The 25,438-nt window shown below is 40.0% G+C and overlaps 1 protein-coding gene and 1 long non-coding RNA gene across 5 annotated transcripts in view; one reads left to right on the plus strand and one right to left on the minus strand.

Annotated features, from left to right (window-relative positions):
- Positions 1–16,293, minus strand: part of SERTAD2 (SERTA domain containing 2) — a 130,919-nt gene extending 114,626 nt beyond the window's left edge. Inside the window, exons 1-2 of one of the 4 annotated variants that reach the window (XM_088134146.1) lie at positions 16,169–16,285; positions 15,033–15,347 (exon numbers count right to left, since the gene is read on the minus strand). The gene's annotated coding sequence lies outside the window, so the exon portion shown is untranslated. Of the gene's footprint in view, positions 1–5,337; positions 5,392–15,032; positions 15,778–16,168 lie in introns of those variants that run through there. The other 3 variants (XM_088134139.1, XM_088134154.1, XM_088134133.1) reach the window with 3 other exon arrangements.
- On the plus strand, positions 16,015–22,838 carry LOC112540827 (uncharacterized). The gene is made up of 3 exons (XR_003084885.2): positions 16,015–16,418; positions 20,308–20,484; positions 20,865–22,838. It is a non-coding gene; the product is annotated as an uncharacterized LOC112540827 (long non-coding RNA).
- Positions 22,839–25,438: the final 2,600 nt, after the last annotated feature.

Raw genomic sequence — 25,438 nt, forward strand, 5'->3', positions numbered from 1 at the left:
TATTCCTTTAAAACTATAAGCATCCTTGACAGAATAGCCCACTTGGGACACTGAGTATCTTTTAAGGGGCTTTTGAAAAGCTTTTGACTATCAAATCAAATCCATCTGCTTTTTAATTAGCACTTTTCTAGCCCCATCTGCCAGATCAAAAAGGCAGGAAGAGGGGCATCTGTCTCCCATACACAGTAACTGAGTTCACACAACACAGTTGACTAAAATGTACTGGATTCGTTTGTGGCTCAAATTCTAGTTCTGTACAGTTCTGTACAGTAATACCTCGGTTCACGAACGCTTCTGTTCACGAACAATTTGGTTCACGAACAGCAGCGTTCGCAAAAATTTTGCTTCCGTTCGCGAACTCCACATCAGGTGACGAACACGACCCGCGGCCATCTTCCCTGCTCTGACACGTGGTCGTGGCTTCCTGTAGGCGAGATCGCGGTCGCAGACAGACATTGGCTGTGAAGCTTTTTGGTGTCCTTTTTAGCATGGCTCCAAAGAAAGTGCAGAGCAAGCATGGTGGTAAAAAGAAAGTGCAGAGCAAGAATGGTAAGAATAAGGTTTTGAAGAAAATAACCATTGAATTGAAGAAGGAAATTGTAGAAAAGCATGAGCGTGGTATTTGTGTGACTGATCTGGCCTCGGAGTACAAGATGGCGAAGTCGACAATCTCCACTATTTTGAAGAATAAAGATGCCATCAAAGGAGCTGATGTGGCAAAAGGAGTAACGATGTTAACCAAGCAGAGGACACAAGTGCTGGAAGAGGTGGAAAAACTTTTGTTAGTGTGGTTGAATGAGAAACAGCCGGCAGGTGATAGCGTTAGTGAAGCTATGATCTGTGAAAAAGCCAGGAAATTGCAGTGATTTACTGCAAAAAAAACCCTCTACAAGCGCAGCAAGTGAAGAATTTAAAGCCAGTAGAGGCTGGTTTGATAAATTCTGCAAGAGAAGTGGCATCCACAGTGTGACAAGACATGGTGAGGCTTCCAATTCTGACAAGGCCGCTGCAGAAGCCTACAAGAAAGAATTCGCGGAATTCATGAAGGCGGAAGGATACGTCGCTCAGCAAGTGTTCAACTGCGATGAAACAGGGCTCTTCTGGAAGAAGATGCCGAACAGAACCTACATCACGCAGGAGGAAAAGGCACTGCCGGGGCACAAGCCCATGAAGGACAGATCGACCCTTTTGCTGTGTGTGAATGCAAGCGCCGAGCTGAAGATTAAGCCACTACTGGTCTTTCATTTCCAGAGGGTTATGCAGCGCAGGAAAAAACAAGTGACATTAGACAGATTTTTCGCCAAAACTGAGCCTGCAGCTAAGAGACAAAGAAGAGAGGAAACCCCTGAAGGAGATCTCCCCGATGTCCTTTTGGAGGGGGACTCTCCCTCCAAACAATAACCGCCTCCCCACCCGCCTTCCTGTCCTCCACGCCAGAAGTCACCTCAAGCAAGGTTAGTGTTCTCTCTCCTCATACTGTACTGTACTGTACTTTGTGTCATATTTTTGTGGTTAAAAAAAAATACATATGGTTCAGAACGGATTAACCTTATTTACACTGAACCTTATGGGAAAATTTGATTCGGTTGGCGACCAAAATCAGTTGCCGACCACATTCGTAGGGGTCAGAACGCATTAACCTTATTTACATTGAACCTTATGGGGAAATTTGATTCAGTTCGTGACCAATTCGGTTCGCGACCAGAATCGTGGAATGAATTAAGTTCGTAAACCGAGGTACCACTGTATAAAACTAGGCAACTAGGTTAACCTCCAAACCATGGATCAGTTCACTGTACAAACACAACCAACAGAGGTAGAATGTGTTTTCTATTCCATTGCCACTTCGGCCGCTTCTTCTGACCCTCTGAAAAAGTTATATGCTGGAACTCTTCAAGTGCCTCCTGCATTCTATTTTGCCTCCCTTTTTAATCACTCTACTTCTGAATGCGGGTGACTAAGTGTCTAAACAGGAACAACTTCCCTTCCCTTGAGGGTAACTAGTGAAGGGGATGATGGTTAAAAGGATGTATTCTTCTGAGTTTTATCCTGGAGCAGCAGCTGGCTGCGGGGGGGGGGGGGGGGAGAAGGAATCTAAGCTGTGGATTGAAACACAGAATGCCAACAGAAATCTAACCTACAAAAGACTGCTAAGTGCAGTGAAGTTTCCATTTTATTTTGTATGTACTCAAGGCAAGCCTGCCTGATTTCCTTCGATGTGGTATTTCTCTGAGGCCCAATCTCCATTTTAGATGACCTACTCACTGGTCCTTCATTCACACTTCCTCTTTTGAAGCCTAATCTTTTTCTTTCAGCCTTTGCTGTGATATACTTTGGGTGCCAATTTATGTTTTGGGCTGTAATCTGATAACATGTCTCAGAAGATCAAAGCCTCTCCAGACTGAAGACCAGCTAGAGACATAAATTTCCTTTGGGCCCTTCAGAGAAAGAGAGAGGCATTTCCTTCTCCAGTCTTGCTCCTCTAACCCTAGTAAAGGGGAGAATAGGCAATAATTACTGTATTGCCCTGGGCTGTCCTGGCTCCACAGGGGGAGACATAGTGGGTAAATATCTCTTTGACAATAGCTGTGAGAATTTTAGATGATTTTCTTCCTATCAACCTAGGTGCTTAGATGTGCCTTCCCTTTTCCTCTTATTTTCTCTTACACAGAGTCTCCCTAAAGGGAGACAAGGTTCAATCCAGCCTCCACCTTTTCCACCTGGGCACAGATCATTAGCCTGGAACTCTGGACTTCCTGTCAAAAAAAAAGATGAGATGGTTACAGAAGCCCTTCCTCTCCATTATGTCAAAGTGGGCAAAACTGGCCAGCCTCACAAGGCAGTTGTGATACAAAAGCATTACAGGAACTGCCCTCACGTGCAAGGAGGTTTCGGTAACTCTGGCTCAAGCCTGATAAGAGGAAATTCCAGTAAAGCAAGAAAACAAAGCACCTTCCCATTTTCTATTGTTTCTCCTGTGTTCGGGCACACACACACACATTTCTCATCAGTGTCCCAACAGCAACCAGACACAATCAGGCATCACAGTAACCAGTACGGCATCCAAGCATGAATCCTAAAAGAGATGTCCTGCCTCAAGTACATGCCAAAGAATGGCACAGGGAAGAGAAGGAGGCAGGCTATCAAGGAAAGATCTCAAGCTGGGCTAGAAATATAAGAGCTGAGAGCAAGTGAATCATCTACATATGATTAGGAATGCCCACGTAAGACCAACCATATGGCCAGGAACTGGGATATTTTTTAAAAAGACAGTGTGACAGTTGCTATGGGACTACATATGGCCGGTCCTAACACGAGGCAGAATGAAGCAGCTGCTTTTAAGGCAACCAATCTGGGGAATCATGAAAAGATGGTGATGTAATTTAGTACTGTTGTTTTTTTTCCACTCTTAAGCAGGGGAGTACCTGTATTGAGATTTGTCAAATGGCCAGACTAAGCTTCGGTATTAACCACCTTGACATGTGGGTGAGGTCCATTTACTACTCTGCCACAATAAGTGAGATGTAGGCCAGGAACAACAGATGTCTTAATCTATGATACAATCAGATGTCTTTATAGCAGTTTAATTCTGCGGTGTGAGTTAATAATATTTCAAAGCAGAGCAGCACTATGCCATACCAACATATCTACAGATAACTCTAGAGAGCCAGTGTGGTGTGCTGGACTAGGAGCGGGAAGACCCAGGTTCTAGTTCTCCCTTTGGCATGGAACCCAGTGGGTGACATTGGGCCAGTCAGTCCCTCTCAGTCCAAATCGGCGTCAGGCTTTGTGACAAGCCAGATGACAAACAAAACCCCTGGTCGCAACATGCACTGATGGCTTTGCTGCAAGAACTGGGCGAGCCCAGTGCAAAAGCAAACTAAACCTGCAACCACGCAGGACAAACACCAAGAAAAAACAAGAGCACAGATAGCTTTGCTGAGTCTGAGCAGGGCATAAAGGAAAACACGAATCTCTGAAGCAGCATTCCTCAACTTCGTACCTTCCAGATGAACTGCATTTTAACTCCTATAATCCCAAATTGGGCATGCTGGCTTCTAAGACTTTAAGCACTGAAGTCCAACTCCTCTGGTACAGAACGCTTCAGCAAAAGAAAAAGAAGAATAAACAACGAAGCCACTGTGCAGGGAAGCACCTAAGCTGTCCTTCAGAGCAAGTGGGGAGGAGAGGAGGGATGGTGGCAAGGCGTCGCAGCATTCTGGTTATAGGGGGAAGTGGACAGCTCAGAAGCCAGAGAAGGTGAGAGTCCTCACCAATGGAAAACCACCTGCTTGCAGATCAAGAAGATATGCTGCAAAGCGATCTGTGCAAAGTTTCACCTGGAGCAGGAGCTGACCCAATAGTTATCAGCTGTGTTTCCCAAAGACCTGTGACATCTTGGGGACAGAACGTTCCCTTGCACGTGGAAGGGACATTAGCCTCCCCTCAGTACAAACAAAGCAGTTTAGAGATCCTTGCTTAAAAAGAGAGGCCACGGAAATCTGACCTTTTAAAGCATTATGGTCACACCAGTGACATGCTGCTGGAGATAGAAAGGAAATGCTAGAGAGAAGCAGTTTTGTGATTTTGGTAAGTTTTCACTGCAGGCACTCCAGGCAATGTTGAGGATAAAGTGGAACTTGTTTGCTTTTAAACCCCTCTCTGTATTTTGGGGATTGTTTCTAAGTAGCAGTCAAGCCCTTCTTAGCTTTATAGGATAGCCACAACTCCAATATTAAGAGTTTTGTCTATTCCACATCAGTCCCATTTACTAAGAGTAAACTGCAAGATTAAAAAAAAAATCTTTTTTTTTTTTTTAGCTTTGGAGACAAAAGAGAGATTGTGCTGCGAAAAAGAAATTGGCGATACTTTCCTTTTGCGTTGAAAGCATGAAATAAAAGAGTACACATCCACTATAAAAAACACTCTGGAGTGTACCACACCCCGACCAGCAATCCTTCTGAAATGTCAACATGAACTGTATTATTAATTTTCCAAGTTGCTGACCTTTACTTTTGCATGTATCACCAAATGGGCAATGTGAGGAGTTTCTGTCCTCACATGCATACAAGTTCGGTAGGCCTCCTCAGAAACAAAGCTCATTTCAAACAGGCACCAGGCCCCTTTTTATATGGTTACTGACAGCTTCCTTATTTTTCTAAAACTAATGTGTGCTAATCAATTAGAACAAGGCAAGCAGTTCTCCAGCTTCATCTCAGAAAATTAGTTCAATCCTGCTCAGGATTGTTGATGTTACAACCCAGGACTACATTCTGAGCAAAATGGCACCCAGTGAGATGCAACCAGAAGAGAGCAACGCAATTTGGCATCACTTACCTCAACCTCCTATTCCACCCTTTAATACTGTTATTCTGTGGCACTAGATTTTACCTAGAAAACAGGAAAAAAGAAAGTAATAGTTTGGGGGGCCCTGGAAATGTTAGCACCAGAAAAGATGCTATACCTACTCACCCTGGTGCTAAAGCCTTACTTCTGTTCCACAAAGGCATCTAGGGTTGGCTGCATTGTAATTTAGAATCTTTGTGATATCTAATCAAAAATCATGAAACAAATACATGATAATGTGGAAATGACATTGAATCCCTTGCAAACAAGGAGGTGGAGGGGATTTATTTAAAAAAATATTTAAAATACAGGAGAAAAAAATATAGTTTAAATACAGCCAAGGAAATGTTGGTAATTCGTCAGAGAAGAACACTGGGGACAGAATTCCAGCATTTTCTGACTTTCAAAACATAATTTATCAAACGCACAAGCATTATATTTTAAGCCCTCTAATGCCTAGAGATCTTTCTTGAAAATCATAATTAGCCTGCCATACCAGCCACCTTAATTTCTTATTATCTCACCAACTAGACATGGTGAGTGAAGATGCCTGAAACAAGCAAGAATGTAAGAGCGATGGAAATGATGTGCTTTTGCTGAAAACAAACACATAAATAAACACAAACTTTAGTCCAGGGGGCTTCCTACATTTCTCCCCCTGAAGCAGCAAAATATCTTCAGCACTCCCTGACTGAATTTCTTCAGTGTCTTTGCAAATCACTTTCCACTCCCACGAAATTAAAAACATTTTAAAATGGCCTTTTTTATCTCACTTTGTAAAGGTAATAAACTTTCAACCTAACTACTTTTTCTGATTCAAAACTTATATGAACAAAAGTAAATTCAGGTACATTTTGAATGTTTGGAAGTCTGTAAAGTTTTAAGTATGGTTTAATTCACATAGATTAATTTAGTATTTTATGAAAGGTCATACTTTGATCCTTCCTTTTTTAAAAAATAAGAAGCAGATGTGACCCTTCAGCTGAGCCAGTTTGAAATACATGAAATCTGTATCTCAAATATTTGCAATTTGTCCCAAGTATACATGTACAAAAAGAAAATCCCCCCAACTTCAGAAATGCTAGTACTCATTTCATAATTGTTCCTTCTCCTCCAGTATTGATCAGCAGGAAATGTTTTTAAAAGGTGCATTTAAAAAAAATAATTTGTGATCTGTGCTGAAAGGTTCATCAAAGTTCCCAAATGTATGTATTTTGTTTACTCCATCAACCATTAAGAACCTGAAAGTCCCTAAAGATAATTTAGTCTGTACAATTAATGTTAATACTAAATCATCCCTGTCAGTGACACAAAGCATAGCAATGAACGGTCTATCAGCCAAGTGAGAGGAAACATAAAGCAAATTTCCTTCCTTCTGGGACCTCCAAAAAGAATTAAAAGATGCAAGCACTAATCAGATCAACACTTTTTTATTAAAAGGCATAAGCTTTAGTGAACTGTAGCTTATTTCATCAGATGTATGAAGTGGTGAAACTGATACAGGATTTAACCAGGATAAGACAAACGGGAGGGGGGGGGGGAGAAAGGATAGTTATGTAGATCCAGATTACATGTGAGACAGATTACAATTACTAATTGATGAGGTACTTGTAATATGTTAAGAAAAAACAATTACAGTATGTCTTTTAGGACCTGAAACTTTTTGAAGGGAGTTCAGCAGTATGGTGCTGGTGAAATCTCACTGTACCAAAAGAGCCAGCTTGAGATCTGTAATCAAGTGTCCTGGGAGGTTAAAATGTTTTAATATTACTTTGTCTTTGAGTCCTGATGTCAAATTTGTGCCCATTTAATTTAAAGATTTTTAAAAAATTTAATTCCTTTGCATAAACTTGGCCTGTATCTTCACTCCATGCATCTGATGGTGAGCTACAGTTCATGAAAGCGTATGCATTTTAATAAAGATTCTTGATTTTTGGCTTCCATAGAGTAACACAGCTCTTGTTCTACAATGCATGCATTTATATAAATGTTCTGCAGCAAAACTCCCTATTCTTAGACTGCCTTTTTGACAATGGCTGGCTTATGCATTAGACTTTTAAGTATGGTTTACTGAATAAGTAAGTTCATACGCTTGTGTTAAACCATAATATGGTTTAGGGGTGAATGACTGCTAAGATATTTCTGGTATACAAAGTTTCTATACAAATGCATTCATACACTATTATCAATTTCCTTAACAGGTCTTAATTTCTACTTTTCAAAGGAGATATTTAATACACGTTTTAAGGGTTTGTTCCTGTGACTTTTGTCAATCATATATTGACTCTTTTTAAAAAAAAATATTGATTTGTTTTCACAAGTTGTTTTCCACATTGTTCCTTTCCAGTATGAAAAGTTGCTCCAAATATTTAGGAGCTTGTGCCATAAGGGGTGCTGCAGCTGGAGGTGGAAAGAATTGTTACAATTCTAGTATAAACTTTCTAAGTTCACAATGGACTCATAGATGCAAGCCATTGGCTTTTATTTAATGAAAGGAACTGGTTATATCATATGAAAATTCCAGTCAAAGGCTCTGAATGGTAAGTCTCTAACAAGATTAGACTTGCATTCAAGAAGACACAATCTCATCATGGAATGTTCTCTAGAAATCAAATTCTGGTTCTTAATAAAAATGACCACATCTCATCAGAACTTTTATAGCTGTTAACCTAGACTTCAAATTCTTCATTGGAAATAGTCGACGAAGACTTAATAAAACTAAGTAAAGCAAAGATGAACAACAAGGAGCTCTCCCAATGTTGTTGCTATCAGTATTAGTCAAGATGGTTTCCAGCAAGGGATGTTGGGAAGTGTAGTTCAACAATATCTGGCAGGCCACATTTACCCAGTTCTGATCTAAGATCCAACTGTGCTTACGGTAGAAGAATGGCTAACCTAGTTTTGGGAATATGCTTCTATATATAAAGAAACATAATATCTAAAAAGTAAATCTGATATAAAATTCAACTTTAACTGGAAACCATTCCTGGGCTACAACTTAATACATGAATTTGTACCATACCCCAAAATTGGGTTTTTCTACATTTAAAGTCTATTTTTCAATTCTATGAGAAATTAGAATTTGAGTTGTTCTAATTTATTATAGCATATAATTTTATTTAGTGATTTGCACTGTGTTAACTAGGTATTCTTAGTGTAAAGCATAGTAGTGATTTTATTTTTTTCTTTAAGAATATAATACATTTAAAATTTTATAAATAACTAATGATATACTGAAAAACTGTAATCTTGATAACACTTTAGATGCTATGTTTACATATCTGTAAAGGCTAATTATACTTTAGTCTTTTATTATTTTTATATGCCTTTTACCCTTTATGGTTTATATTCTCCCTTTAGAATGATTTTTAAAAAATTAAAAATAGGGTGAGGGTCTATAGTTTTCTCACATTTCCTTCTGTATTGTCCTCTTTATTATGTCCATTTATTACGTCCTCTTTAGGATAGGATCCCAGAACAATGGGATTTATCTAGATCGTTATAATAATGGTAGTCTTGTCCTAATGACTGAAAGAGGTGAATTCTCAGCAGAATATCCTAGTTATGTTTTTCTCCCACAAACCTAGGATCTTTATTTTGTTTTTGTTTCAGGTTTTGTGGCTGCCTTGAATACAGGGAAATAAATAGATAAATAAGCTAGGCTTTTTCTTTTTGGCTACAATATGCATCCATTTACACTGCATTACCCATTTTATTGGCCCCTTTGGAGGGAGTTTTATGGAATGCTTTGCAATATGTGTTATTTTTACCCCTGATAACTCTGATGTCATATAGGGTGAAAATGTACTTTGAGGATGGTCAAGAGCAATTAGAAACAATAATGTCCAAGCAAAGCAATAGAAATCAGTTCAAAGTTTGTTTTTAAATCAAATTACACTTTGAAACATCAACATATTCTGCTAAAATATTTCTTACATCAAGAATAAAATTCAAATTTCTTCACATGCTTCCTTGAAAAACTTGGTTTTCATGTATATTCTTGTCATTTGAACTGAGCAGCCTAGACAAACCTCTGTTGGGATGAAATTCTATAAAAAGACACTGCCCTTAAAATATATCCAGTCCCTTACATCATCGACCCTAATTTAATGTTTTGCCCATCCACTTACAGTTAAAAATTGGAAGATAAGTATGAGAGGAAATTTTTCCCCAAATTTTTAAACAGCTTGAGATTCCAAAGTCTTAAAGGTTCAAAACAAGCACTTTAATTTCCAGGCACAGTTTAATTACGAATTCGTGTAGGTAGGTACTGTATACCACATTCTAAATCAGTTCATGTTTCTGGTTGGTTTTCAAGCACAACCCTAGAAGTTTCTGAGCTATTGTATAACAGTAGTTACATAATCTGCCTCTAAGAATGGCTAGGATTGATGTATCATTTGAGGCTGATAAGCAACACCACTAGGAATTAAGGAGATTTTCTTGATCCAAAGCACACCTGCACTGCAACGTATCCCAGGAACACACAACTTTTCCAATCTGAGAACTGCCCTTGCTCTGACTGCCATGCTTGGAGCCACATTCCAAAACAAACGGGACAAAAACTAAATTTAGTTTCATTTTTATTTAACTAGTATTAAATTAATTAAGTCATTAATAGGATTACTTCTTAATCATGTATTTAATCATTTTTTCCCTACTGGCACATTAAAAATTACGGCCTATTTTTGGAGGGCCCCTTGAGGTCACGCTCAAGGCTTTGGGGGTTGCCTGCAGCTTTGGTATTTGGGTAATCCATCTCTCTCCTAGTCCACTCAGTCCTATGCAGAACAGAAACATAATTGACTCATCTACCAAACAAACACTGATTAGATTCATTTTCCCTGAACTAAATTATTCTCAGACAGTCCGATCTGAACCCATTTAAGGCTTTCATAGCAACACTGATTCAGACGCAGGGAAAAAAATAACTGGAGGATCTCTACCATATACAGGTTTCCCTTGCCTTATGCAAATTTGCTTTATGCAAATTCACTATTATCTGATTGATCATTTTAATCCAAGGATTCATATTCATTCATATATATATATATATATATATATATATATATACACACACACACACACACATACACACACTACTGTGCAATTTGTGCTAGCATAGTTCACTTGCATCAAAGATCTGGAAACAAGACTTCTCACCAAAACCACTTGAACATTTTCCTGCCAAAACTTCTTTCTGCTATCACTTACGCATTTACAATCATGTTATGCTGTTGTTCTAATTGTGCCTCCTCTCCTACTTCTACACCAGCAATAGCTTTGCCATTACTGTGGGGCCAAAACAGCCATTAACAACTTGTCCAACCCCCTTACCCAATATGAAAAGGAAAAGGCCTAGAAAGAGTTAGACTTATTACATCATACCAAAGCTAATAAAAGATCCTCAGCTCTAGGATCAGCTTTTGACCCGGGCAAATCTATTGTGTTCAATATAAGAAGAATCTAATAACATCTGTAGCACCATGATGCACTCTACCTTTCTCGGCCATGATAACCATGCACATTAGAAATTCAGCAGTAGAAAAGAAGGGAAACATGTTTTCACTACACACAGAAAACCAGACAAGGAAGAAAGTGTGTTTGAGTGCTTGAAGTGCTTGAAGTGCTTAAGAATAAGGAAGGGTCTAAAAATGTATGTGTACATTTGTCAATGCATTTGGGCTACAGAATTTGATCCCATACATCACAACCCACTTTCTTCCACTGGCTCATTGTCTTGCCTTATTGCACTTTTTGTGAGTTTTTTGGGGAATGTAAATCTACCCTTAAGTGAGAGAAACCTGTACAGAGACACTGAACACTGCTTAATGTGATGTGTGAACTGTGCCATATTTTTTCATGGAGGACTAGGAATCCTTTTATAAGAGATTTTATATATATACACACACATGCACACACATACATATGTTCTGTTACCATTTCAAGAAGCAAACTGTGAAAATGCAAAATGTAAAAAATTCAGTAAATTATAGAAATCTAATTATTCATTATGTGTTACCCCTGGACAACCATTTGGTCAAGTAAAATTACCATAAAGCAGAAACTTTAGCTCCTGCCAAGCCAGACTACTTGCAGGATACCATAGTCCTAGAACACTGAAATCACCTCAGATATTTAGGAGATTCAGTCACACGCTCATACTTATCTCTATCTAGGCAGATCTTCCAGGGAAATCAAGGTAGTTTCCATTGCATTCCACCAACCACAGTATTATTTAGATCCTTAACCCATTTAATTCAGAAGTCCCCGGCGCTCTCTCCCAGATTTCCATGCCCAGGAATGGTTTGTTTAAAAGCAGCTCCTAATTCTCCAGTCTTAGGAGTCTCAATGTTTTCTTATTCATATAACTTTCTTATAGGAGCTTTTACAAGGTTGGGAAATGCTCCTTCTCAAAGACAAATGTTCACTGCTCCCGGGATGATTATTGTTTACCACAAATAATAAAACCAGAGCAATTAACAAGCAAATATGCTATTAGTGAACTAACCCAAAGGAGTTATCCTTACATAAAACAGGGATGGACAAGCCCCACATGCAGCTTCTCCAGCCCCGTTTTTATGACACCTAGAACACCTAGAACCTCTGGAGCCAGTTTGGTATAATGGTTAAGATACCAAACTAGAAAGTGGAAGACCAAGTCCTGCCTTAGACACCAAGCCAGCTAGGTGACCTTGGGCCAGTCTCTCTCAGCCCTAGGAAGCAGGCAAACCGCTTCCGAAAAACCTTGCCAAGAAAACTGCAGGGGCTAGTCCAAGCAGTCACCAGGAGTCAAAAACTGACTGAAAGGTGCACACACACACACAGAACTCCATACCACTAAATCACATTGTTAACATTTGATAATAAATTAATGGCTTATTAATACACTCTCATTATTTAATAAATTAATGGCTTATTATGCTGCCAATATTTGATAATAAATTAACAGTTTCCTACTTTTTTTTTTTAAAAGACAGTAAAATATTTCTGTTATACCTACCAAAGGCGTAAATTCATCCATTTTTTAAAATAAATAAGAACTGTCCAAAATGATATCTCTGTCTTCTCTGGTGATACTGTCATGTCACCACACCATCATCAAATAAATAAAAATAAAATTGTATCCCCTGACCACAAAATTGCTGTCCACTTCTGGCCTAAGGCACTGATGACCTATCATCCTATCATATTCAACTAATGCACCTCTGAATAGATTAGTTGGCTAAGTTATCCAATAGAGAGCAATTCTTACTAAACAATCTACAACTCAAGTGGCACCCAAATTGGAGTCCATGCCTGGTGCTTCACCTGCAAAACATCGCAAAACACTTGTTCACATTCCTCCAAGCTCTGAGACTGTTAATAGTGTTAGCCAGACATAAAAGACCTGCTCTTCCGAATGCCATTGTGTGCGTGCAGTACAGATGGAAATTCTTTTTGTTGCCAGCAGAGCCACTGAATACACCTTCAAATGGCCGCTAGCCTATTTTCATTCATATTTATTCTGAGTTTCCTGCCAACATTGCTCAACCAGTCGGCCCTGCTGCTTCACTGGCAGCAAGCAGTTCTCTGAAATATCAGGAAAATACATGAGCTCTTGCACAGAAGAGAAGGGGCTTGGAAAGCAGGCTGTCAGATACCTGAACTAGTTCCCTGTTCCAAAGGCCAATAACAATTTTAACAAAATACACAGCTGGGTTGACTAAAATCTGACAGCAATTTAGAAAGTATCCATAAAGCCATTTTAGGAGGCACACCATCTCAGAAAGAAAAAGCCACAGAAACCAACCTTCTTCATCAGTTTGTGCAAATTTCAAGAACATTTCCCCAATCAGACAGCAACGCAAAACAACACAGAATATTAAATCCAGAGGAAGAAGTGACATATGTTACGGGCCTGTCTCTAAGAAGCATTTTACTTCTTTTCTTGACAAATAGACATAAAAATCATGGCAATTCTTGGATATTTAGATTCCAGGTCCAAGACCCTAAAACAGAAGAAATCAAACAATACCCTTCTATACTGTTAAATTCACAAGCCTTGGAAACAACCATAAAGCATGCAATACATTAAAAAGAGGGAGGGATTGCTAAATTGTGACAAAGGAAAAGTTAGATGGGGAAAAGTATGCCAATATTTCACCTTATAGCAGCATCCATAGGAATAACATTACCTATTTCTTGAACAGGCCCATTTTATGAAATAGGAACACAGCCTTTCTGGTTAGAATTGTATCTGTGAGGAAGTTCAACCTAGAACTCATCTTTAACCAAGGCATGCGTTGGTAACATGGTTCTTAAATATTAAATGTGTTATTGCCACCTATCATAAGTAATTCACATTCCCAGCAGTGGTCTCCTCCCACTAGCTAGAACAATGAGCTGAAGTGCATTAAAATCTTTTTACAGCCAAAATGTGTTAAATTAACAAAGCATAATCATAACATGCTATTCAGCCCCATGCCACATGATCCTTCATACATAGGGTTACAGATGTCTATACAGCATAGCTCATTACATACAAGATTTGAAATTGCAACATGAAATGTGACTTTGGTGTCAGTGTTAACTGACAGCTTATGACATACCAGCCAGATAGCTTATTTTATCCAAGATCCTTAACTTTAGCCTATTAGTAGCTTATAAAAATATCTAACAAAGAATGAAGGAGCTGTGAGACAAAGTTCCTGACTACTAAGAGCCTCATAGAATCACATCAAAGGTCCATCAGATCCAACACTCCGCTTCCCACAATGCCAAGTAAATGCTTTTAGGAAGCCCGCAAGCAGAACATGAGTCTAATAGCTCTTTCGCATTAAAGCTCCCCAGCAACTGGTGGTCACTGGTACACTGCTTCCAAATCTGGAGGGTCCATGTCACCATGATTTGTAGCCATATAAAAAACTCTCAGAATTTAAACTAGAGAGTTAACAGGAGCTTTAAAGATTTTTTTTTTTTTGCCTGTTTCAAGTTGTAGTCGTTCTTGCTACCTAAGAGCTATTCATTTTTCTTTTGGGCCCACAGTAGATAACCACAATGCACAGTTAAAGCAGATGGTATTATTCTATACTTTTCTTAAGTACCAGCATATAAGCATTTTGTACCTGAATGGATATTATAAAATGTGTCACTCCTTTCCTTTTGACATATCAGCATGCATCATCAGGTTCCTCCACAAATTAATACTACGGATGTATGAGTGGCTACCATATTTTTCTACCCAAAAGTTGCAATGAATCTTTTTGAAACAAGTCTCTGTGTAATCCATGAGAGTTGAATAAGTATGGTTGAGGTTACAGGACACATTTAGACCTATACAGTGTATACCGTGAACATCAACCATTTCATACTGATAATAATCAGTGTTCAATATTATTATGAAAGAGGTGGGGGGTGGAGTCTGTTGTTAGCCAAGATAAGGAAGAAGTAAAAGGGGAGGGGTATTAAGAAAAAATATTTCTCATTAAGTTTTTAAAAATTTAAATTGATTTAACTTTCAGAAAAGTTGGTAATAATCTAGAAGACAATTAACCAGTAAGCTATTAAAAAGCTCACAGAATAAAGCTTAAAAGCTCACCTCTCTCATTTATTTTATATTAATATAACATAACACTCCAAATTGAGCACACGACTCCTTTAAGCAAATGCTGAAAAAAACCAATTTTTTATTCTCTTGTACTCACCCTTTGCAGGAGAATTCAACGATCCAAATTCATAAGCACGGAGGGGAAAAGGGGGGGGGACTAAAAGATTAAAAGGGGGGAGGAAGGAACAAGGAAATAGGGGAGGGGTGGATAACACGAAAAAGGAGGTAGACAACGGGGAGACTTAAAAAGCAGGGCAGGAATGTGATAAGAAGACGGGAAGGGGCGATCCACGCTGCTAGGGACTGAAATACAGACGCCCGAGGTAGTCAAGCGGCTTCTGCTCTATCCCATCACTTTGCTGTAGCCTCTGCCAAGCAAGGAGGCTGGCTGGGAGGGAAGTTGGTACTGCAGCTGGAAAGAAGGATGTGACACCGTAACAAGTACAACCAGCTAGCCAGGAGGGCGAGAGGCGGAGGAGGAGGAGGAGGAGGAGGAGGAAGAAGAGGAGAGACCTGGAGGAGCCGAAGCAGCCCGTGCCCTGGGAGGGCGGAGGCAACAGAAGCAGGAGGAGTCCGTGCTCGGGGAGTAGAAGCGACGGCGGCGGCAGCACTAACACCGCATGTCCGCCTGCACAAGGCATTTAATGGGATTGATGGGTTGTGCAGTCAGTGACTCACAGACTTTTGAGTTAGACACAGGAGGAGGTGGAGGGGGAACCCCGCCCACCGCTCTCCAGGGGCCCTATGTCAAAGCCAGCTGGCACGGAGTGACAGCCCTACCCACCAATGCCTAGGCCGCTCTTTGCCCAGAGGCCGGGGGGTCCTGCCCCTTTTCGCTCAATGAGTCTTCTGAGGACACTGCTGCGGAACGGGGGGGGGGGTGAAAAGGAAAAGAGGGTGGGAGAAGCTGGCCAGGGAAAGCAGCCGGGGAGGGATTCTCCCCCTTTTCTCTCCCTGGTTTGCCCAAAGTGGCCAATCGCACGTAGCATTCGTTTGATAGACAAGATAAGGCTGCCCAATCAGAGGGAAAGGAGAGGCGAGGGCTGCCTCTATGTTTATCGGGGAGGGTGCGTGTCTCCCCCCCCTCCCCGCGTCCCTCTGTGCCGATCCGGCCCCCTCGGGCTGGCGTGGGAGCCCCTGGGTAGAGGCGAGGGGACGGGGTACGAAGCGAGAACTGCGCTATGGTTCCCGTCCTGTCTCTCGCTGCTCCGCTATCTGGGAAAGCTCACGTACATCACGAGAGGAAAATCCAAGAGTGCTTTCCCTGGGCGGGTTCTTCCGACACTGAAAAAGCGCGCCCGGGCATTGCTGTCTGCTCAGGCTTCTCGTCTTCTCACTTCGAAGGCATCCTGGCCAGCCCCAGCGTGGTCACGTGTGCTGCCGTAGGGTGGCGAGCAGAGACGCCACGAGTCGCAACACACCCACCCACCCCGCGTTGGGATCAATTACTCCAGAGGGACTGTCACCTTCCAAATGGCACACGGTAGTGCACGCATCGAAGCCACGGCTGGGTTAACGGTGGTTTATTAACTGATCGGCAATGGGTTGGGTAAACAACGTACTCAATCATAACCCAGGCTGGGAAGGGGGGGGGTGTCCGCGCAACAACCCAGACAGAAAGCAGACCAACCACCGTATGTCCTAACGCGATGCGTGAATCGAATCGTAAACCTGAATGGTGGAGAACGCGTTCCGCCCAATTATGTCAGGTTTAAAGGGTACTGGAAAATAATACCAGTATTATTATTAAGTCATTGGAAAATAAGTCATTGGCGTCAGGACATTCTGGGTATGTATATGTAGCCAATATATATAGTATTGGCCAACATTGCAGAACAGGCTCCTCGACTGCATTCAGTGCGCTTAAATCTTCAGCAATCTAAGAGTGTAATCTAGCGGCAACGACGGTTCATAGGTTTACTCGGTTCTATTATCTTGTATCAGCTGATTTGAATTAGCACTCATTGCCTGGTGTACAAATAATCTTGCCTGCTGGTCGCTGACAAATGTGGCAATTCAGAAAGCTTATAAAGACAATGAGGTGTGATACGCTAATTTGTTATCAGACAAATTAATAATGCTTTTTATCATGTTGAATTAAAAACAAATTCCAGATATACAGTAAAAAAAGGTCAAATTTATTTATTAAGTATCAACTCAAGCTTGATGCCTGGCCACATCATGGACATGTCCATATCATATTGTTTTCTTGGCAACAGTATCAAAATGGTTTGCCATTGCTGTCTTCCAGAACGGTTTTTGACTTCCCAATTTAATCTATAGCCCCGGATTTCCCAGTGGTCTCCCATCAAAGTGCTAATCAGGTCTGACTCTGCTTAGTTTTTTCAAAATCGGTTAGGTTGCTGCTACCTGGTATAACTATCAACCTGATAGGGATTGGTTTTTCATATCCCACATCCAGCTGGAGGGTGAAATATGGCATTAAAGAAGAACTTCACCAGTTTAGCTTTTGGTAAATGGGTGTTTTATGACTGACCATGTCCATCATAGTAGATGCTCTGAACTGAGATGCAGTTGCTCATATTGTTATTTGATAAGCAAATTGTATAAAGATTTTTTTTTTAAATCTCCAACCAAAACTCCTGTGTTTCTTTGGGGGCAATCTTTTAGAGATGTGAATGCACAAGTGTGCCTGGAGAGGGGAAAAGAATACAACTTATTGATGTTTTGAGGCATGGACCAAGATACTCTGAGATCAAGCATAATAAATGATGGGTGTATGGTTTCCCTACTGTGTGAGAGAACACACCGTTGTCACAAGGGTTGACAACATGGCATCTGTAACATATCTAAGTGGTTTCTGTATCCTCCCAATATTAAATTTAAAATATATAAATGGCAGAAATGTCATGAGAACTCCACTGGTGAAATCTCATAGGAATTCTTGTGTAAGAGCACAGAGAGTAAATTGTCAGAACTTATGAGATTTTGAGAACCTGATGGTTTTTTTTTTAAAAAGAAGAAGCTGGGTCATTCTATGAAATCATGTAATAGAGCCAACCTTTGCTATAGTTCACATTGCTCAGAATCTGCAGGGTTTGCTATTGGTACATATAGAGGATTCTCAGTCTTTTTCTGGCCAGTAGGCACATTTGGACTTTTAAGGTTGTTGTAAATGCTCTCATAAAGTGATTGCTATAACAGGCATGTCTGTTTGCAAAACATCTACTATGATGGACATGGTCAGTCATAAAACACCCATTTACCAAAAGCTAAACTGGTGAAGTTCCTCTTCAACACCATATTTCACCCTCTGTATGTTCTCTTCCTCTGTAGTTTGTCTTTTTGCAGGGAGGGAGCAGAGGGGAACATTTCCAAACAAGGCACCAGCTCATGATAAGCTTCCCTTGTTTTGGTGTAACAGTGCATATGAGGCCTAGAAGCATTTCTAGATAACAAAGCTGATGCTGGAGGTAGGCACTATATTTTTTAAAAGTGTGCAAGGAGTCTGGTGGGCCCAAAGGCTGTATCCATGGGCACAGTGATGCACATGAGTACCACACTGGGAACCCCTACCACATTATATGATATAATAAGGAACATCATATAAAAGTAGATCTAAATAGGACTATGTATAGATCAACCCTATATATATTTATTCAGAAGCTCCACGGAATCCAGAAGTCCTTATTTCTGAGTTAAGTATGCATAGCACCTTTAATTGATTCTCTAGTCAGTTACGCTTGAATAAATCTGCATACCATCACATTCTCACTGCAGGTGCTTTTTAAAAAGATGTTATAGAAAGTATGAGATTTTGCAATTTAATAACAAAGATGCCACCCCTTGTGATAAAAAGGCAATCATTCTCTTTTCTATTTCATACTAGAACCAACTTAGCCTTCAGAACGCACAAGTAAATCTCAGGCTGATTTTGGGAAATTTCTCTATGATAATTGATGAACTAAAACAGCTTTCTCCAACCCAATGGCTGAGGATAATGGGAGTTATAGTCCAACACATCTGGAGGGTAGCAGACTGGGAAGAGTGGAGCTTTAGTTGGCTGATCATCTGAATTTGCAGAATTCCTGAGTTGTATTTCTCTTTTATGACCCTGGGTGTTAAGGAGGAAGAAGATAATATCTGCATATTGCAGGAAAAAAATTGAACTGGCAGTGTTGTTTATAAATACAGTTGTGGCTGCATTAACTCCTTAATAGGTACTGTGGGGGAAATGGGTGATTTTCTAACAATATTTTTTTGCTAGAATTTTGCTAACTGTAATACACTTCTCTTAATGGGGTTTTGCTGGAAGTCCTTATCTGTTTGTCTTTGTGACATTATTTCTATACTTTCTACTTTTATTTCTGGGGATCTTTACAAATCTGAAAACTGTTGGGGAGGGGTCAGTGGAGCAAGGTTTGATCACCTTCATTTTTCTACCAGGACATCCATCAAAGCATATTAAATAATTTTTTAAAAAGTTGAACTTCTGTGTATGCCCTTACTTCTGAGTAAGCATGACCTCTGTATCTTTCTATATGAGAAAGGCCATTAGGGACTAGATTAGATGATACGTAGGTTGGGTGGTTGTTGTTTTTTTCCCTTTTCCCATCTTGAATCCTAGTTTCTGTCTTATGGGTAGTTAAGACTGAGCTGAGTTTGCTGACAGATGGAAAAGAAGGTATTCACTAATATCAATAGAAGAAAAATGTGAAAGACAAGATAGCAATCCAAAGTGAAGATATGAAAGCAGGGAATGGGAGAAGTGAGCAAAATGCACCGAAGCTGAAAGCAAGGAGAGCTGCTTCTGCCAAAACTATACAGGGATGTAAGTTTGCCTTGAGAGGGAGGGGAGGTGTCACCCAGGCTATTGTGGAAGTCAGGTAACAGGCACTTCAAGGGAACTGGGAATGGAGAAAGAAGGGGGAGAGAGCCAGGAGGAAGATGGAAGAAATGGGGGTGGGGAGTAGACTGCTTGCCGTGAAGAGAAACTCTTGGAGCCTTGGAGGGAAAGTAGCATTAGGAAAGTCTGCTTTAGCACGTGCAGGGCAGTAGGGAGGGATGAGCCGTTTTCTGCAGAGTGAGTACTATATTGGCAGACCAACTGCTCTTTACAGCCAGAGCTCCTTGCTGCCTTCACAGAGAAAGGATGAATATGTAGACTCCTTTTCAGCTCATGGATTATGAAATTATTTGGAATTTCAAATGGGTGCACAAGAAATTGCTTCCTAATTGCTGAAGTGTGCGTGCTGGAAACAGATTTTGAAGTACTCATAATTTATGACACATCTGTGATAGCTGGTAGAAGTAGGCTGGTTATATCAAAGCTTGGAACTCTTTATGCTCTCCCCCACCCCCCACCCCACACCCCACACCCCAAGCTCTTGATTCTGTCTCTTTATTTAAAGGGTTGCTGCAAAGGCAGCGGATTTTGCTCTCGGTGTGTACTAGAGACTCACTAGTGGAACTGAAACAATACCAGACACCATCACATTAGAGCCTGCCAGACACAGTTGGAAGCTGACGATGGTTTCAAGAGGATGAACACAAGTGTGATACCTGATCCTTGCAGGATGAAGTCAGAAGTAAGTATAATTTATGGTTGATTTAGCCGTAAAGAACTGCAGCACTGAAATGTGTATCAAACGTGGCCACTAAGGAAAAAAAAACCCAAGTATAAATACAGAAGTACATTTATAACAGTGTTTATAAAGCTATAAATAATGCTGAAACATTTTGTTGTCTAGTACAAGTAGGAATCCCCAGTGCAATATATAACAAAGGACTTGACAAATTCTGCTCTTAAGTTCCAAGTGGCCATAGCAAAGAGGCTATTCAGTTAATAACTTTTTCCCTGTAGCCATTCAGGATAAACAGTTTTGTACTTTGCTTAGGACCACTGAGTAAGTTTCCACATGGTTTCTCATTGAACTCAATGGAACTGTACTTATTTAATTTTTTTCAGATTGTGAGTGGTAGTGCGGGAAACTGTCTGGAGAAATGAAGAAAATGTTTTCTAGCAATATTATTTGGTATCTGTAGTTTCTCATTAATTGTTTAACATCCTCATGTTATATTATTATATTATGTAGTGTATATGTTATACTACATATCGGCATCTCTTCATAACTGCAGCATCAGTTGATATTTTGTATGTGTTAGTAAACCATTAAACTTGGATCAGAAATGGACTATTACAGATACAGCATCAATTGCAAATGTAAATACACGATGTTTTACAATGAATCAGTGCATACATTCTGATGCCATCCATCCAAGTATAATCTATGGAAGTTAAGTACACATATACTGTATATCTACAGGCATCTTAGCTGAAGCCAGGAACTATGAATTGACTGAACAAAAAAGTATAAATATTGCTATTACTTCAAGCTCAGAGATAGGCAATGAAAGGGCATCAGTGAACCTCCTCTCCATTAGAATAACATATCAAAAAGCAGATATTGACACTGATAAATATTTAAAATCATAGTGTATAAAATCATTGGTAGATTAATATAAAATGCTTACTCTGAACTCCTATAGGTTAGATTAGTCTCTGTAAGTGTTTGGACTTTTTGTCCATGCCTCTGATCCTAGGGATGTGCAGCTATTCAGATCCAACATGAAAAAGGTACTTTGCTCTGATTGGCTTCAGTAGGCAATAAGGCCGGATCAAGATTGGCAACATGTCCATGTCTTCTACTCTGCTGCTGCTAGGTTTAGAGTAGTGATACCACCTTTGAATTTGTCAAGTCACTGTTCTGTGTTCTTCTTCTAATCTATGGAATTTGATCAGCTAGAATTCTTGATCATACATAGGTGAGGCATAAGAAGTAGTGTAGGCTTTCTGTGTGAGGGAGGGAGGAAATGAAGGTAAAAGCAGTGAAGAAGCTTGTGGACCTTAATGACTAACAACTTTATTATGGTGTGAACTTGCATGAATCAGCTCCACTCCTTTAGATGCTCAGAGAGGAAGAGTTCTTGCCATACAACTTGCGTTAATCACCTCACTAGTATAAGGCTGTCTGCATTGCATCTAGGAATGGTTTTGTGGATGGCCACTGTTAAGAAGATCACTATACCGCATGCATTTCATTTTTCTCAACCACACTGTTTATTATTTCCCACCCACCCCATCAAACATGAGTGCATATGTATTTTTATATCAGGAGAATATGGGCTCTCCATGAAAACTTATGCTAATATATTTTAAGACTTTTAGGTGCTCCTAGATTTGGAATTTGCCACAACAGATCAGCATGGAAAGAAGCAATTAAAGCATAAGCGGTGAGATCTGCATAAAGATTCTTTAGCAAATATTGGACTATAAACCTTAATAACAAACTAATCCAGCAATAGCCCTTGATTTCTTTTTATAATCAGCAACAGTTATTCTGAAAGGAAGCCTGTAAAGGAGCTGTGTGTTGTAGATGTTCCTTCATTGCTTTTCACTTTGAGTAGCATTTGTGAGCTGGCCACAACCCAATGAGGATGTACTGTCTGAGCAGTGGAAAGATAAAGAAGAAGCATAGTAGGGGCATTTACTAGCTGTGGGAGACAGAAACACTGAGCAGCATCCAGATGCCAAAAGGCCTTGCAATGCTGCAGCTGCTTGTCTCTAAAGGACCAACTACCAGAAGAAAAGCTGGGAAACATTGGGTGTGAAATGGCAATATGTTTGGAATTCTGTACCAAATCTTCATCATTAGCAGAGTCCAGAACATGCAGACCAGTAAGTTGGAAATGGAAGTAACAGCAGACACATCCCCAATATGGCTAGCGTCCTGGATTCCATCGCATCAGCAAATGTGGATTTAGGAGCAAGAATTTATCTAGGGAACATGCAACTTCCATCTGATTATTAAGCCATACTCTGTCTTTTAGAGTATGTCTGTACATGTCTTCCTGGTTTGGGGACATAGTTCATCATTAAAAATATTTCCAGAAAAGTGTCTCCTTCCTTCCTTTAATCAAAAAGTTGGCAACTTGCAATCCATGGACTATGTACAACTTCTCTAATATTCTCTAGAGCAGTGTTTCCCAACCCCAGCAATTTTAAGCTGTGTGGACTTCAAGTCTCAGAATTTCCCAGCCAGCAATTTAAAGTTGCCGAGGTTGAAAAACACTGCTCTAGAGTAAGTCTGAAATCCACATCACCTCTTAGAACCCCTCCAAACCAAGCCAATTTAACCACATTTTATTTTCTTTATCTTATTTGTTTTTTGTACACTCTCTCAGTCACAAGACCTTGAGTGGTAATGGCTTAGAATTAGGACTTAAGGCATCCATTTCACTTCTTCAAAATAAACATCCTCCCAACATTTTTGGCTATGCTCACTTCTGTGACGTCAGTTGTCAGCAGCTGGAGGTCAAACAAATGTGCAACCCTGGGCAACAAAAAAGTTGCTCACCTCTGCCACAGACATAAAAGCTCTAGTGGGTCAGAAAGTTACAATGAGTCCAAACTGAGAATCCTGATAGTATGTGAGGTGCAGTGGAGAGCAGGACTAGTCAGCCTCTAAAAACATCACAGTCCCAGTGTGATTCCAGCCCCTTCATTGCCGTATGAACCTGCTATTGGCTCATAATGTCTTCAATTAATGAATCAGGTTTTACAACTAGTGAATCAAATCTTTCATCTTTAACCTTCAGGCTATTCAAAATCAAGTAGGAAAACTATTCCTATAGCTATAGCACTTATTTGGCTTAGGACTGGCACAACCAGGATCCCTAAGTGGGAAAAACTAGGAAGACTAGGCCCCAGCACCCCCTGCACCAAGTTTTATACACTTGCATCCCATCCTTGTTTGAATTTACTTCCCAATATTCAGAGCAGCTCTGTAACTGTGTTAAACTCTGCACAGTGATTACCTTAAAGCAGATTTAATGCTAGAGGCCTGGAATCTTTATTTCCACTAAGCACTATAGTAGTGATACGTTTAGTAGTGTCTCCATAGCAGCTGCATTAAGTAAGCAGATCTTTAGTAAACTGAAATTTGATACATGATTATCAAATCTTTTATGACAATTTAATTTATAAATTCTCCAAAGGGAAAGCCCAGAAAGCCCCGTATTAGATGGTTCCTTAATTGATGTTTTTGTTTGAACGTATCATGGCTTGATAAGGTCTGTTCTTAATACTAGGATGTTTTGCAATCTCCTGAGATTGCAAGATACTTATTATGCACCCTTTTAAAATAAACTCACCTATCTTCTGATTTATTTTTCATAGTGGCACCAACCTTCATCACACTTAAATGCTGAATTATAATCTATAAAATATATGTGCCCATAACAAGCCATGATGATATCAAAATGACGCATGCATCATGATGTCATTGCACAAAGGATGCAAATACTGTATGCAATTGCTTCATGACGTTCAACCCAAGCATGTAAATCACATCATGAGCATGGGGGCAACGGAACGTGTGGGTCCTCATTTAATCTCCTTGCCCCGCCCCCTTCCATATCTATGCACCATGTATTTATTATATCAGTGTTGTGCAGACTGAAGCAGGCTATGTTATTTCCTGCTAGTACTGGTAGAGGGTAAGTAACAGAAGCTACATTTTGGGCCCAGGTCCCAGTTTATATCTGTTCCGTTCTCTCACTAACAATCACCAACTCCTTTTATTAATACATGCTTGCCACTGCCTGACATACAGGCAACATGAAGGCCCCTTTATTATCAGTTATGTTCCATTTCAAATTGTAAAACGCTTCCTGAAATATATTAACTAAGGGATTTTTAAACATTGGCCAAAAGGGTGTTTTGATTAACTGAATCCAGTTACCACTCATACAGTAATCTCTTTCAATTAAAGGAATTTGTATTGACACACATAAAGCACACAGAATCCAAATATTCAAGTAATTTCTTTGGGGAATAGCAAAATATATTGAATTCTAATTATTTTAGCTGGAGGAAATTAGTAATTCAATTTGAAATATCTAATAAAGGGTGAAATGCTATGTCAAAAATAAAAGAAGAAACTGTCAAGTATACACACACACTCATACAGTGCTTACTTCAAGGGGATTGGGGTGAAAGTGTGGAGAGGCTGTAATCTAAAGACAAAAGGAGAATTTTAAAAAAGTATTTTTCCCTCAGAGTCTCACTGGACTAGCCTATAGAGTTGCTAAAGAATGGAAGTCGCCTGGATCTAATCAGAATAAACAATCTCGGTACTGCAAAGCTATAAGATCCATTTTCTGTCCACCTTTGGGACCTTACTGCTGTAACATACCTTTGCACTGTAGCCCTTTAGAAACTGTCCTTCAGTTCTATGTAAGAAGAGCTGGGCTGGATCAGACCAAGGCAATTTTAGTCCAGCTTTGTGTTGGTCACAATGGCCAACCAGATGCCTCTGGAATGATCACAGCAAGAGATGAAAATCTGCCCTTCTCCCACCATTCCCCTGCAACTGGTATTTTGAGAGACAGTATCCTCAACTGGAAACTTCAAGACAGACCTTGATAGACCTGTCCTCCCACAAATTTATCCAATCCCCTTTTAATATCACACAAATTAGT

The sequence above is a fragment of the Python bivittatus genome, unplaced genomic scaffold (assembly GCF_059951505.1).
Source record: "Python bivittatus isolate LINGU-HERP-01145 unplaced genomic scaffold, Pbiv_v1 ctg000020_np1212, whole genome shotgun sequence".
NCBI classification, from domain to species: domain Eukaryota; kingdom Metazoa; phylum Chordata; class Lepidosauria; order Squamata; family Pythonidae; genus Python; species Python bivittatus.